Genomic DNA, 12606 nt, shown 5'->3' with positions numbered 1-12606 from the left:
TATTAACACAGCATTTGTACTTGCAACCATTTTGCAGGCATTAGATTGTGAATTTGCATATTCATGAGCGCTCATAAATGTTTAAGGAGACAGCACAGAAAGCATGTGAGCTGTCAGCGAGCCAGTAAAAAGGCATATTTACAGTGTTAATAAGTATTTGAGTTTATAGGACAAAACGGCAAGTAACAAATTAAATGAATTTCAGTTTGCCTGTTGCAACAAACTACAGCAGCTTTTCCTCCTCGTCTTTTTACCGAGCTGAGTAAACTTCAAACCCGCCTGTGAAATTCTCCACCGAGCAGCTAACAGTGCAGCTGAGACATCTTGCTGCTCCTGCCAGGACTTCGGATTTTCGCAGCTCCGCACCGTCGCGCGGCGGCGTGCACCGGAGGCGGCTGCGCGAACGGGCTGCACAGCCTTCTCGTTTGGGGAGCTGCTAATTCGCCATCAGCGGGAGACGCGGGACGCCGGGACGTCATCCTCCATCCTCGCCGCCTCCTTGGCCGGGTGCAAGTCATCAGTGCCGCGCAGGTGTGGGGCTGCGCCTACGGGGATGCGGCTCCCAGAGGTCCTCCCAGGACCCCCAGCTCCCACTGGCTTTGCGGGCGGCGGGGACGGCTTTGAAGACCAGACCTTTTTCCCACGGCCGCACGGGACTGACCACGGACGGGAGCGTGGAGCCCTGCGTGCCTGGGCTGGGAAACACGGCTGCGCCTCACGGAGCGGGAGTGGGGGGCTTGGGGTGTGAAACCAGTGGCGCACAGCCTGCCTGGCGTCCGCCACGTCCCAAGAAGTCTTGTCACGTCAGATTAGTTTTCTTCAACCCAAAGACGTTACTTTTTGGGGGTCAGGCGCTGGGCTCCCGCATGGGCAAACAAGAGACAGATTAATTGCTCCAGAGGGTTTTTGTGACCTGGGTCCCCCCGCGCTGCGCTCGTAGCCCCGGTGTCACTCCAGCTTGCGAACAGAAGTGTTTCGATGCGCCTGGAAACGTGTGAAGATGTAAAACTGATAAGCAAAATGATAAATCTTGGAAACTGAGGCAGCTACTTTGCTGACCTGGCTAAAGTTTTGACGGTACTATTGCTAGCAGGGGAAAATAGTCATTATTTACAATAGTTATATTTATAATAAAACACTAAATTAGTTTTATTAAATAGTATTTTCATGTCTGTTAACTTTTTTTAAAGCAGGACAGTGATTCATTGGCGAGACTATAAAACTTCCTTTTCTGCTTACTGGATTTTTTCCCCTCTGCAGAGCATAAATCATATTTTGTGTGAAGTGTGCATCCTCGCTTTGAGCTACCCATGTTTTAATAGCATAGCCAAGTCAGTTATTTTAATCTCTGGCACTTTATAATAAATGCTTTTTATTGATTTTTATTGTGCGCTGCCATGAATTGAATAAACTATATACACGAGCAGCTGAGAGAAAAAGGCTGAAGGAGAAAATGCGATCAGCATGTTTCAAAGTTGAAGGTGAAAACATGATGGTTAGCACTTTCTTTGGTCAGCAGCTCCCCGGGAGCACCGTCAAAAGGAGCGAACACGATGTACGTGTTATTCTTTCCTCTTAAAGTCCCAGAACTGGAACGATTCTTCAGGAAGGCCAAAGACGATATATTGCGGGGGCATTTCTTTGAAATCCCATTTTTTCAAAAAAGGAAATGTTTTCCTTGAAAAGCCAAAGGATGGGCTTGTGCTTTGCCTGCCCACAATGCCATTTGCTGCTGGGAAGGAGTTAAGGATTCTCTCTCCACCATGGCCTCTGCCGCCAGGTGAAAGTGGGTCCGCCTTGGATCTCACGGAGCACCTGGAGGCCAGCAGAAGGCGGGGGGTGAAGCTTTGGGGACCCCGCTGCGGGCGCTTTGCTCCCTCTCACCCCCAGCTCCAGGAGGACGGGGATTAGCACAGCCCGGCATTGCCCTGCAACGGGAAACAGCCCCGTCGCCAGCGTGCCCAGCCCTGCAGAGCCCCACGTCCCCAGGTCCTCTAATGGCAGAAGCCACGCAGCATCCTTTATCCACAGCACCCTGCTTGAGAAGCTCCTCTTCCTCCTCTCCCGAGGAGGGGGAGCTGCCAGCCCGCTGTCTGACGGCTTGCCAAGGACAGTATAGTACATAAATAACTGTTTCTTTAGCCATATTGCTTTTCCCAACCTAAACCCAGATACTGCCTCCCCTGGGGACCAGCCTGAAGTGCCAGCAGCAGAACGACGCTGGTTTATTATTTCCCCGAGTCCTCTCTCCGCAGATGACCTATAGGAGTGATTTAATGCAGAGCCGCTGGAGTTCCAACACTTTCTCTGTGCTCCTCAGGCTGAGACGAGCTGATTTCTTTGGGGTGTTATAACTATGACCTGCTCCATTAAGTAGCAAACAAAGTACAGCTGGATATAGCAAGCTCAGCTTGACTCTGAGCTTTCACATAACCTGCTTGATTAGGAGAAATGCTGTGCCCTTGTCACACAGCTCCTACTGTAGCCTGAAAAGATGGGTATCCATTGATTTCTGCATAATATGGATTCACACTGCCTTTCCACAACAGCATGTTTCACACCCTAAAATAACCTGGCAAAAAACATTATTTTTCCTGCTGGTTTAGCTGTAAAATGTGTTACTACTCTAGGTAATGTGCTGCTTATTACACAATTACCTGAAGTGCTTTACAATGCATTAATTGCTGCTTGATTTAAACATTTCCCATTTAGGAACCAAGCTATATCATTGTGACAAATTACAAGTCAATAATCTGGTTACTAAGAAGAGGAAATGAAGAAGCTGGAGACTGCTTCATTAAGGGAACCAGACCATTGCTGAGTAAAACACCAAGCTGATGTATTATCAATATTGTGATGCGCGGACGCAGGTTCACACGGCAGGGGCAAGCGGGGAAGAAGGAGGCACGACCGACCCCCCTTCAGGGCTGCGTTTGGCCATCAAAATAATAATTGTGAAGACTGGAGAGTGCATTAATCCTGGGAAAGGCTTCCTGCCTCAGGAGGGCTTGTTCTGCCCTCGCCGGGAGCCTGGGGCGGCATTCAGGAATGGGTGGGTTTTCCAGGATGCCGCTGCCACAGCTACTGAGCACCCCCGGGACACACCTCCAGGTTCCTCCTTGTTACAAACGTCCAGTATTTTCCATGACAAGCCTGAAAAAAAGAAAGCCACAAGTTAGGTACCTCCCATGGGATGAATTTGTCTCTTCTTTGGGATGCTGTAGGTCTGCTGGAGGAGGTGAAAGGGAAGAGGACCAGTTTCGACTGGGGAGAAATCCCCATCCGGCTCTTCCCAATCGATCCTGCAGCCCGAAGAGCAGGAGGGAACTTGCGCACCCAGAGCAAGCAGCCCAGTGCTTCGGCTGGGATTTTGGTGTTGCCAAGAATCTGAGTATCTTATCCACACACTTGCAGGATTCCAGGCAGGACTGTATTGGGTTATTTGAATTTTCCTCCTTTCTCCAAGGTCTCCTGAGGTCCTATGTCGAAGCTCTACCCTGCAATTATTAAAATCCCTTATGCTTTTATCATCAGTTGTCTTCAGGAGCTGGGACTGTTAATAACACGCTAAGCAAACTGTGTGGTATCACTGCAATGCTCAGAGGCACTTTTTCCCTGAGAATTGCTCAGCATTAGCCTAACCCAGTCTCATCGATTTCGGAAGGAGCAGAATGCGATCAATGCTAAGAAAATCCTACCATCGATGCTTTGACTTCAGCTTTGTATTACTTTTTTACAAGGGCATGCACAGAGATGTCATATTTTAAAAGCACTAGTGTGGGAAAAATTAACACAAGTGATTTTTAGCAAAGGACTAATAAATAAAAGAAAACCCAAGTGTGGAAATAAATAAAATTACCACATAAAAAGCGATCCTGGGTAGAAAGGACAAGAAAGGAGACAGAAAAGTGGAGAATAAAGATGAATTATGAGTGTCGGCGTAGCAGAAGATGATACATGAGGCAAGCGGTATTTGACAAGCAGAATGCCAGACTGACACCAGATAAAGCAGCAGGAAAAGGAATAAAGCGGTGGGACTGACGAGGGAAATAGAGAACTGGCATTGATTTTCCCAAAATCCAGTTGCGGAGCTGGTGGCATGCCCTCCCGTGCCACAGCCCCCGTCTGCAGGTGGTGACACGGGGGCTCGCACCCACCAGGAGCAGCCTGGTGCCCTCCGCACGCTCCTGCATCCTCTCTTCTCCCTCCACCGGTCCTGCCCCATCACCTGCTTCGTGGCCAGAGCTCTACTCACTGCCGTCATCCAGGGATAAATGGTACGGACACATCTGAGCACAGGTCACTCCAGGAGAGCTCTTGCCACCCGCATGCCTGAGAGCAGCGGTGCAAGCATCAGGCTGCTGGTAGGGTGGGCGTCGGGGAAGGGACCGATGGGCACAGAGCACGTCGCTACAAGCGTCTGACAAGTCGCAGGCTGGAAGCTTTTGAAGAGAGAAGGGTAGGAATAAATCACCAGGGATGGCCTTAGAAAGCCAACCATCAAGCTGACTTAAATGATGATTGATGAAGCTATTGACTGGAAGAAGGCAGTCTTACAGTCAATCCACAGGACTGGGACTCAGGAGACCCAGGCTGTGCTCTTCCCCGGCAGATGGACTTCATAAGTGTCTTCAGGCAAGTCATTTAGGGGTAATTTGTCAGCATGAAGGGATAAATCATCAGATATACTGTTACAGTATTATTTACGTAATAAATACCTGTATGGTTAAAGTTACTCATTCTATTGTTGCAAACATGATTTCGATTTAGACGTTTAACCACGCGGTTTGGTTTCTGAACCTGCAGTTCGGCTGCAGAAACATCCAGCACCCTGCGTACCGACAACACGGCTTAGGCTTTATCCTTCCTTTGCTGTGGTTTTCTCCTCTGTGCAGAGGGGAGGGTGTCTGCTTCCTCACAGGGCTATTCGAAGACCTAATTTATTACTTAGAAAACGGTTCAAGCTCCACAGAAAGAGATGACAAGGCAAAGCATCACTGTATTCACAGCAAAATGGAAATATTCATCAAATGAGATAAGCCCAAGACCTTCTCAAGGAGTTGCTCTCGGGCCACCACCTCAGTGACTACGTGAGCCATTCACAAACCCTGCAAAGAGAGAGGAGCCAGGACTAGGAAGGAATCCAAACCACGTCCCGGCACGTACGTGCTCCGTACATTGGACCTTGCTGAACGATCCCTGAGCTGATGGGTTGTTACCCCGGCAGCAGGCTGAAGGGTTTTGGGGGCTACCAGCGCACGTGGCCCATCCCAGTTCAGCGCCGATGTGCTGCCTCTCTAATTTCAGCTGCGAGCCTCCCTCAGACAGACCTCTGGTAAACTGCCGCATTTGCTGATTTTGTAACATAGATTAAGACTGACTAAGGACCTTGGGCACAGCCATTAAAGCATTCACTTGTGAAACCCAACTGGATTAAAAATAAAGTTTTCCCTGGAGAAAAATTTCACCATCTAACAACAGAGCAGGGAAAACTGCAGACCTCTGGCCCTTCTTCCCTCGGGCATTTCTGCCCCCTTTTCGTCCGTGCTCACACCCCCAAGCCCCGCTAACCTCTGCGAGCTGCCCCGGGTGGAGAGACCCCAGCAAGGTGCCCGTGGTGGGACAAAGGCCCATCTTGCAGCAGCGTGCACACCCCGTGACACCGTGCTATACCGCCCGGCGGCACTCGGACGAAATTCTGGCCGTTTCGAGGTCAGCGGCAAATTTTCCATTTACTTCAGTAGGGAGAGGATTTTGCCCGAGGTGACTGCAGATGTTCAGAGAGATGCCTCAAGGCCCTGCAGATCACCATGGCTTCACTTACTACCTTTTGCGTTTCCTTCTGCCTCGCTGCCCTCCACCGCAGCCCCTGTGTCTCCCAGGCCCAACTGCCTTGAAGAAATAGTTCACGGGTGGCCAACCCCTGGCTCTTGAGCCACGGCCAAACTGCAATCAATCTGAAGGTGGCTTTCATATCAAAGCTATAAGGAGGTTGGTTCATGCACAGAAGCTGCTGGTTGATCCCGATTTCCAGCTGTGGGGGAAGTGAGCCAGCAAGAACCCACAGAGGACATTGGTGGGCATCGGTGGGCATCGGTGGGAGCAGTTGCACACCAGCCTGTTGCCATCATCCAACAGACAGAGCTTCTGCTCTCCCACCCAGCTGCTGACATCCTGCATCCACGCCAGGAGATCCTCATCTCTTTGGGTCTGGGAGGATTGTGGCATGTGTCTGGTGGCTCAGCACCACGTAGATATTTTGGTACGGGGATCCAAGGGAGAGAGGTTGGTACCCTTGAACTAATGGACATTTCCGAGGAGCTGGGCTGGATTGCTGGCGAGGTGGCTGCGTGGCACGTGGTGGTGGTCTCTGCTGTGCTACATCCCCTCTTCACACAAAGGCAGCAGGGCTGAGTTTCTGGTGCTGCCTGCTTGGCTCTTTTCACCAACCATAAATTTATAGAGAACCAAAGAAAAAGATCTCCTGAAGACATGAGTCAGTGTGGAGCTACGAAAAGCAAGAATATAAAGTAGGTTAATAACTCTGTATTGGCCAAGTTAATAGTTCAGTAAGAGGGACGCTTGGTACTACATTTTGTCCACCTACCACAGTATTTTTAGTACCTGTAGGATTAAAGAGCTCAAATCCCATTTTCAAAAGCACCCTGGGAATCAAAATCATTCTAATCCAAACCCAAATCTGGTTTTGATTTTCTTTTTCCTTTGAAGACTGTAGAGGTGAGAATTTAGGATTCTCTAGAAAGACCAAAATGTGTGGAGAGTAAAGAATTTACTAACCGAAGTTTTATTTTTTTATACTCTCTTGCTACCTGAGAGAACTCTGTGGTGGGTTTATGACCTGCAAGCCCAGCTCATAAAGATTTTCTTCCAATAGAGAAGTCCAACAGCTGGTTCAGAAGAACCTTTCTTCTTCTGGAAAGTTCTGTATCGCTTGTGTAAAGAGTTTCAGGCATGGAGATAAACCTGTCCTTCCTCTTTCCTTCATCACTCCACGCCGGAGTGTTCTCTATGCTTAGGTGTATCCTCGACGTTAATTATCGCTGTGTCTGCACCCAGGTCTGGTTCAGGCTGCTCCTTGTGCCACGTGCGGTGGAGATGGGGGCGAGGACCACGCTCTCATTGCTGGCACAGTCCTCCTGTAGTGCTCTGCCCGAGCTCCTCTGCTCAAGCCGCTCTCCTGGCAGCCGCAGCCCCGTCAATACCACGTTACAAACACGCTATTAGTCAGCACGTGTATCTGCATCCCTCCCTTCAGGGAGAAATATTCTTGTAATGAAACTCCTTTCACTGAAATGTGAACCAAAGGGTTTAAAAATAATGCCTCGTGCTTGTGTTTCAATCACACGCTGATAAAATGGCTGTTTCAGGAACCGCTACAATGTGATGGAGCCTTAAATTACCCGAGTCATTTCTGATGAGGCTATTACACATGTAAATAAACTGTCACAGAGAACCGCTCGCGAGAAATTCTTCGCATCCAGACAGTAACTTTATAAAGCCAAAATAACCAGTAGGAATTAATCAGTAGTTGAGGTCTGCAAATATTTGCTTGTTTCCATAGCGATCGGTAAGCCCACATACAAAAAAAATACCTTTTCCCACATACGTTATCATCACTTCCTAATAATATAATCATAAAACCATTTCTCAGGCGAGGCTGAGAGCAGAATAAACACCATTAATTAACAGATTTATAAACTAGCGGAGGAGGAGGTGGCAAATGAGGAATTGAGTGTAAAATGCATATATGAGCAGAAGACGATGGTTTGGGCCTTTTTCATTTCTCGAGGAAACTTCACAAACTCTTAATTACCTCGCAAAATACTATCTGTCTTTTTTCCAAAAATAAAACCCCTGACAACTGTTCAAACCACGCCGCGCTCTCACCCACAAAACACACATTTAAGTAAAAATATAAAGCCATGGCTGCGAAGTGTCAGAGTAATTTATTTGAAGTAGAAAAGTGAGACTTTTGGCATCGCTCTCGAAATCAGCCGAGAAGTTCTCTCCCAAAGAGGGATGCTGCCGAGCGCCTTGTCTGGAGCGACAGGGAATGCGGCGCATTACAAACGAGTGACATTTGGCCGGCTAGTAAATTAGTAATGTAATTTGCACAGCGCATACAGGATTGCACGCAGGAGCAACAGTTGTCTTAAATAATCAGTCCTGTGAAGAACAGGCTCCTGCTTGTAACGCAGCTTGTGTTTCCCCGCGCCGCCAGCCAGGACGTTGCACCTTCGGATTAAGGGGTTTTTTGATTTTTCTGACAGGGCTGGTATATTTAGGGGCGCACGCATAAACGCATACACGCAGGGGTTTGGGGGCGGGAGGGGGGGGAAGGGGGGCAAAGGAAGACATTTCGTTTAGCGTGCTGCCCGACGATGGCTAATTGAACGTGCCGTGAAAATAAAACTTGGCCCTGGGAAAAATCCTCTTTGCGTTTATGTCTTAATGATGCCCTAGACGCACCTTTTCCAAAACTGGCCCAAGAGCCGGGGTGAGCCGGCCCCGCCGTGCCCAAACTCAGGTGCCAGAATAAAAGACTTTTAAAGGCCGTTCACCAAGACTGGCCGTCCAGCCTGCTCGAGGTGTTTCATGCTGGACGGCTAGAAATGGAGCAGCCAAACACAAAGCGTTTTTTCAGAAATAAGTCTATTTTTGCTCATTCAGTACTTCTAAACCAAAAGCTAAGTTATTAAAAGATAATTTGACTTTTGTATATAAAGATGTACATAGTTGTATATAGTTGTATATAAAGTATACGGTATATAAAGTTGCGTATATTAGCAAAGTTTTAAGACCTGCTTTGTTTTATAAGGACTGACAGGACCCAGAGGGTTCGGCTCTAAGCGTTGCCAGGGGTAAAAGCACATAGTGCCGCTCCTGCTGCTGCACCCGCGGAAGAGAAGGCGTTCTCAGGGGATGTCCTCGTGACCACCAAGTGACGCTGCGCAACGAAGAAAGAACCACCAACTTCTTGCAGAAACGGGCTGTTGTTTAGCGCCTGCGCTTTGCACCGAAACCCAGGTCTCAGTCTCGGTGTAAACCCGCAGCCACTCCACGGCTTTTTTAGCGAAGCCACAGCTGATGTAACATCACTGTAAACCAGACACGTGTTGGGCACAACATCGACTGTCCATAAGCCCCGTGTACGCTGATCTTCACCTTCTCGTGGGGCCTCTTTTCCTCACCAGGTCAGGTCCAGGGCACTTAACATAGTGCTAGCATTATCTCAGGAGACCTTTGAGCAGTTTCTCTCATTGGATATGGCAATAGGCTTGTGAGCCACAAAAACAGCAATAAAAAAAATGAAGGAGTGAGTCTCGGCTGAAATAGCCATCTTCTTCCTTTTTTTAATGTTGTTGACATTCCTAATGAAGAACTGAGAAAGACAATATTTCCACACACTCCTACTGGTGGAAGTTCAAATCAGATACTCCTGATTTATTTTTCGGTTTCCCCAGGTGTCCCATTTCATCTTTGGGAGGATGGAGTGTGTTTTCGAGACACGGGACAAACGTTAGGCAGCATTATTTAGACAAAGGCCCAAACCAGGTGGATTTTAAAAACTGGAGGCGGTATCTACACAACTGAACCTCCAAATATCTATTCATTGTACCTGATTATGGGTAGGCGTCACCCCAGCATCTCGGGAGAATCCTCTGAAGGCATCAAGAACACTTGAGAATTAACACGTTGTTGTCGGCAAGATGATGTCCCTGAAATGTACGTGGAAATGAGAAATAGTGGAGATTTATTATGTCATTCTGAAATCACTTTCATCAGCGAAGAGAATTGCCACAAGCTGATAAACTCAGTGGGTGCCCTCGACGATACCCACTGAACAATGGACACAAATCCCCTTCTCCTCATTTCCGAACCGTAAAGGGCCGAGGTCCACCTGATAATAAATATCACTAGCCCATTGTGCCATCTACTGTGTACTACCTTTTGTGTGAGTAGAAAGCCTGTATCTGAAATGAATTGGTCTCCAAAGAATAAAGGCATAAAAAATATTTTAAAAAATAAGTAATTGGTTCCTTTTGGAAGAACGGTAAGATAAAAACACGACTTGAAAATGTACTTGATAAAGCTGCTGAAAAAAAAATCAACGGAAAAAGCTATTTGGAAAGATGCTACTGACTTTAATAAAAACCATTCTATCTGAAAATATGAAATGTATTTTAGACGGTTTTCTATAAATAAATTAAAAAACCTAACTCCTAAAATCTAGCTTTTTTTCAAGGAAGAGATAAAGAATAGGCATCACAACATTCAGAGGTACATTGAACTTTCGAAAAATGTTATGAATATTTTTAAACCGTTTGCGGCATTTCAAGAGCAGCCCAGCCCAGCCCAGCCCAGCCGAGCAGCCGTGCCACCTCCTGAAAACCAACCTCTCACCTCGAGCTGTTCTTCCAGAGACCTGGGGCTGCTTCACAAGCGCAGACACCAACACCGTTGTCTTTCCAAAGGGAAAAGAAGGCAAAGAGTTTACATAACGGATGAACAAAAGACGTGAAAAGACAAGCAGATCCTGCCCAGTTGGTTATACTATCTTTACCATCAAATATTCCACAGAACAGGAGGATGTCGTAGCCAGTCTGGTGATCCTGCAAAAGCCCCAGTCAAGATCAACACCTCCTTGTGCTAGGCACAGCAGAACGGCAAAGGAAGACATCATACTTTCAATCAGATGCCTTTGCTTAAATAGTGAGAAGATGGAAGAAACTCACATGGCAGGACAGCAGATAAATGCCAAGCCCTGAACCTCATGTCACCCCTATGCCATCGAGTCCCACAGCCCTTGTGTTAGGAGAACTGGGTGACCGTTGAAACAGCCCCATCACCTGCCGGAAGCGGACCCAGACACTCATCGACATCGGCATGAGATGAAAGACCCACCTGCTCACACCAGCCTTCCCACCAACACATGGCGAGGACCACCCAACGCAGCAACAGTCAACCCTCATCACTCCGCGGGAGGAGAACTTCATCTTTGGGACACATCGCTGTATCCTCGGTCTGCAGAGGCAGGGAGACATCAGAGCAAAGAGTGGCAGAAGATAAAAACCAGACTGCTTGAATCCTAAGCAACCGGCTCTTGCGAGGTTTATTATTTTCTTTTTAAACTGCTCTGCTTTCAGCGCTGGTGGCAGTGCCAGGTTGGTAGCCCTGGAGACCGCAGCCTGCTCGGGGGATAGGTACCGCGTGGCACGCCGTGTCTCCAGCCTCCCTTGCCAATGGATTTCCAGTCTAACCCGCAGGGACCGCGTGCAGCCAGCCAGGATAAACTCGGGGCTGGCTGGCCCTCCGCTCCTCTCCGGAGCCAGCGGGGCGGGGGTGGCCAACTCCTCCATGGGAAGCGCGGCTCAGACTCCCACCTGCCAGCTCTTTGAAGAGGAGGAATACGTCAATGCCTCTTGCTTCCCCGGTGAACAGACACCTAGGCTTAGGATTTTTAGAACAAATTTTAGAATTTCCGCCACCCCAGCGATGTTATGTTTTACAGTCTGAAATGAGGAGTGTCGATGCCCCCTCGTACCAGAACGCCCGTGGCAGCTGGATCGCTAGCAACAGCTCCTGTTGATTAATAACATATTACCATCTGTAAAAAGAATTGAACATATATATGGGCTGCAACATTTAGCAATCTCAAATGACATCTGAGTAATGTTGATTTTGTTTAGATGACAACCTCATTATGGTGCATAATTGCAAAGCAATCTCCTAGTAAACACTGGGTTAAAAACTACTGGAAGATTCTTGTTCCTCTCATTATTAATTAGCATGTGTCCACTCCGCCAGATCCAGAGCCCAAACTTCATTTGTTATGTTCAGCCAAATGCATGAATAGCTTTTGAGTAATTATTTTCCAACATCATCTAATACCTCTCTGCACATCAATTAAAAATCCTCTTAACAAGGAACTGCATTTTGTTTGAGATCAAATGCCTAGTCCAAAGCTGTATCAATCATGTAGAGCTAATTAGTGGGTCTGCTTTATATCATTTGTTTTACTTTATTATTCTATTATACACTTCCTAATGAAACCAATTGAACAATTTTAAAATCTTTGTTCAATTAATTGAAGGCTTAAAGGCCAGCTACCTAGGCAGGCTTTTTCTGCTTTACAAAGCACGCATGTAAAGAAGAAAAAAAACTCCCTACGTGTTTTATATCTATTTGTTTTATGTGGTAAATGCTCTACAGCTGTTTTTAAAGGTTTATCACTACTTTTATATTGCTTGCAAATAACTCCTGGCTCACCAGACCCTGGAAGCCCTTTGTTCACAGTCGGGCGCCGTTGGAGAAAAGGGCTGAGGGAGAAGGGTCTGTGGGAGCTGATCTCGAGCGCAGAGCTGCCAGGTCTCCCAAATTACGGGTGGATGCTGACATTGCACAGCCTTCTCCCTCACTGCAAAAAGAACCTTTGGAAAGGATGGCCGGGGTAAATATTTGCTGTGGGAAAATTGCATTTTAATTCTTTAATGTTAGTAAAACAGTGGATCAAATGTTATGTGAGGCTAGTTAATGCCATCTAATTTCTCACATAAGGATATTTTGGCAGAAGCCGGTGTGGTT

At 47.4% G+C, this 12606-nt stretch overlaps 1 long non-coding RNA gene across 1 annotated transcript; it reads right to left on the bottom strand.

Moving 5' to 3' along the window:
- Positions 1–1429: 1429 nt before the first annotated feature.
- Positions 1430–11367, bottom strand: LOC141736523 (uncharacterized). Its single transcript, XR_012584980.1, has 4 exons — positions 10927–11367; positions 10426–10486; positions 9641–9740; positions 1430–3153 (listed from the first exon to the last, which is right to left on the bottom strand). It is a non-coding gene; the product is annotated as an uncharacterized LOC141736523 (long non-coding RNA).
- Positions 11368–12606: the final 1239 nt, after the last annotated feature.

Source organism: Larus michahellis, chromosome Z (assembly GCF_964199755.1).
Source record: "Larus michahellis chromosome Z, bLarMic1.1, whole genome shotgun sequence".
In the NCBI taxonomy this organism is placed as follows: Eukaryota; Metazoa; Chordata; class Aves; order Charadriiformes; family Laridae; genus Larus; species Larus michahellis.
The sequence above is the reverse complement of the archived record's forward strand: the minus strand, read 5'-3'. Positions and strand labels throughout refer to the sequence as shown.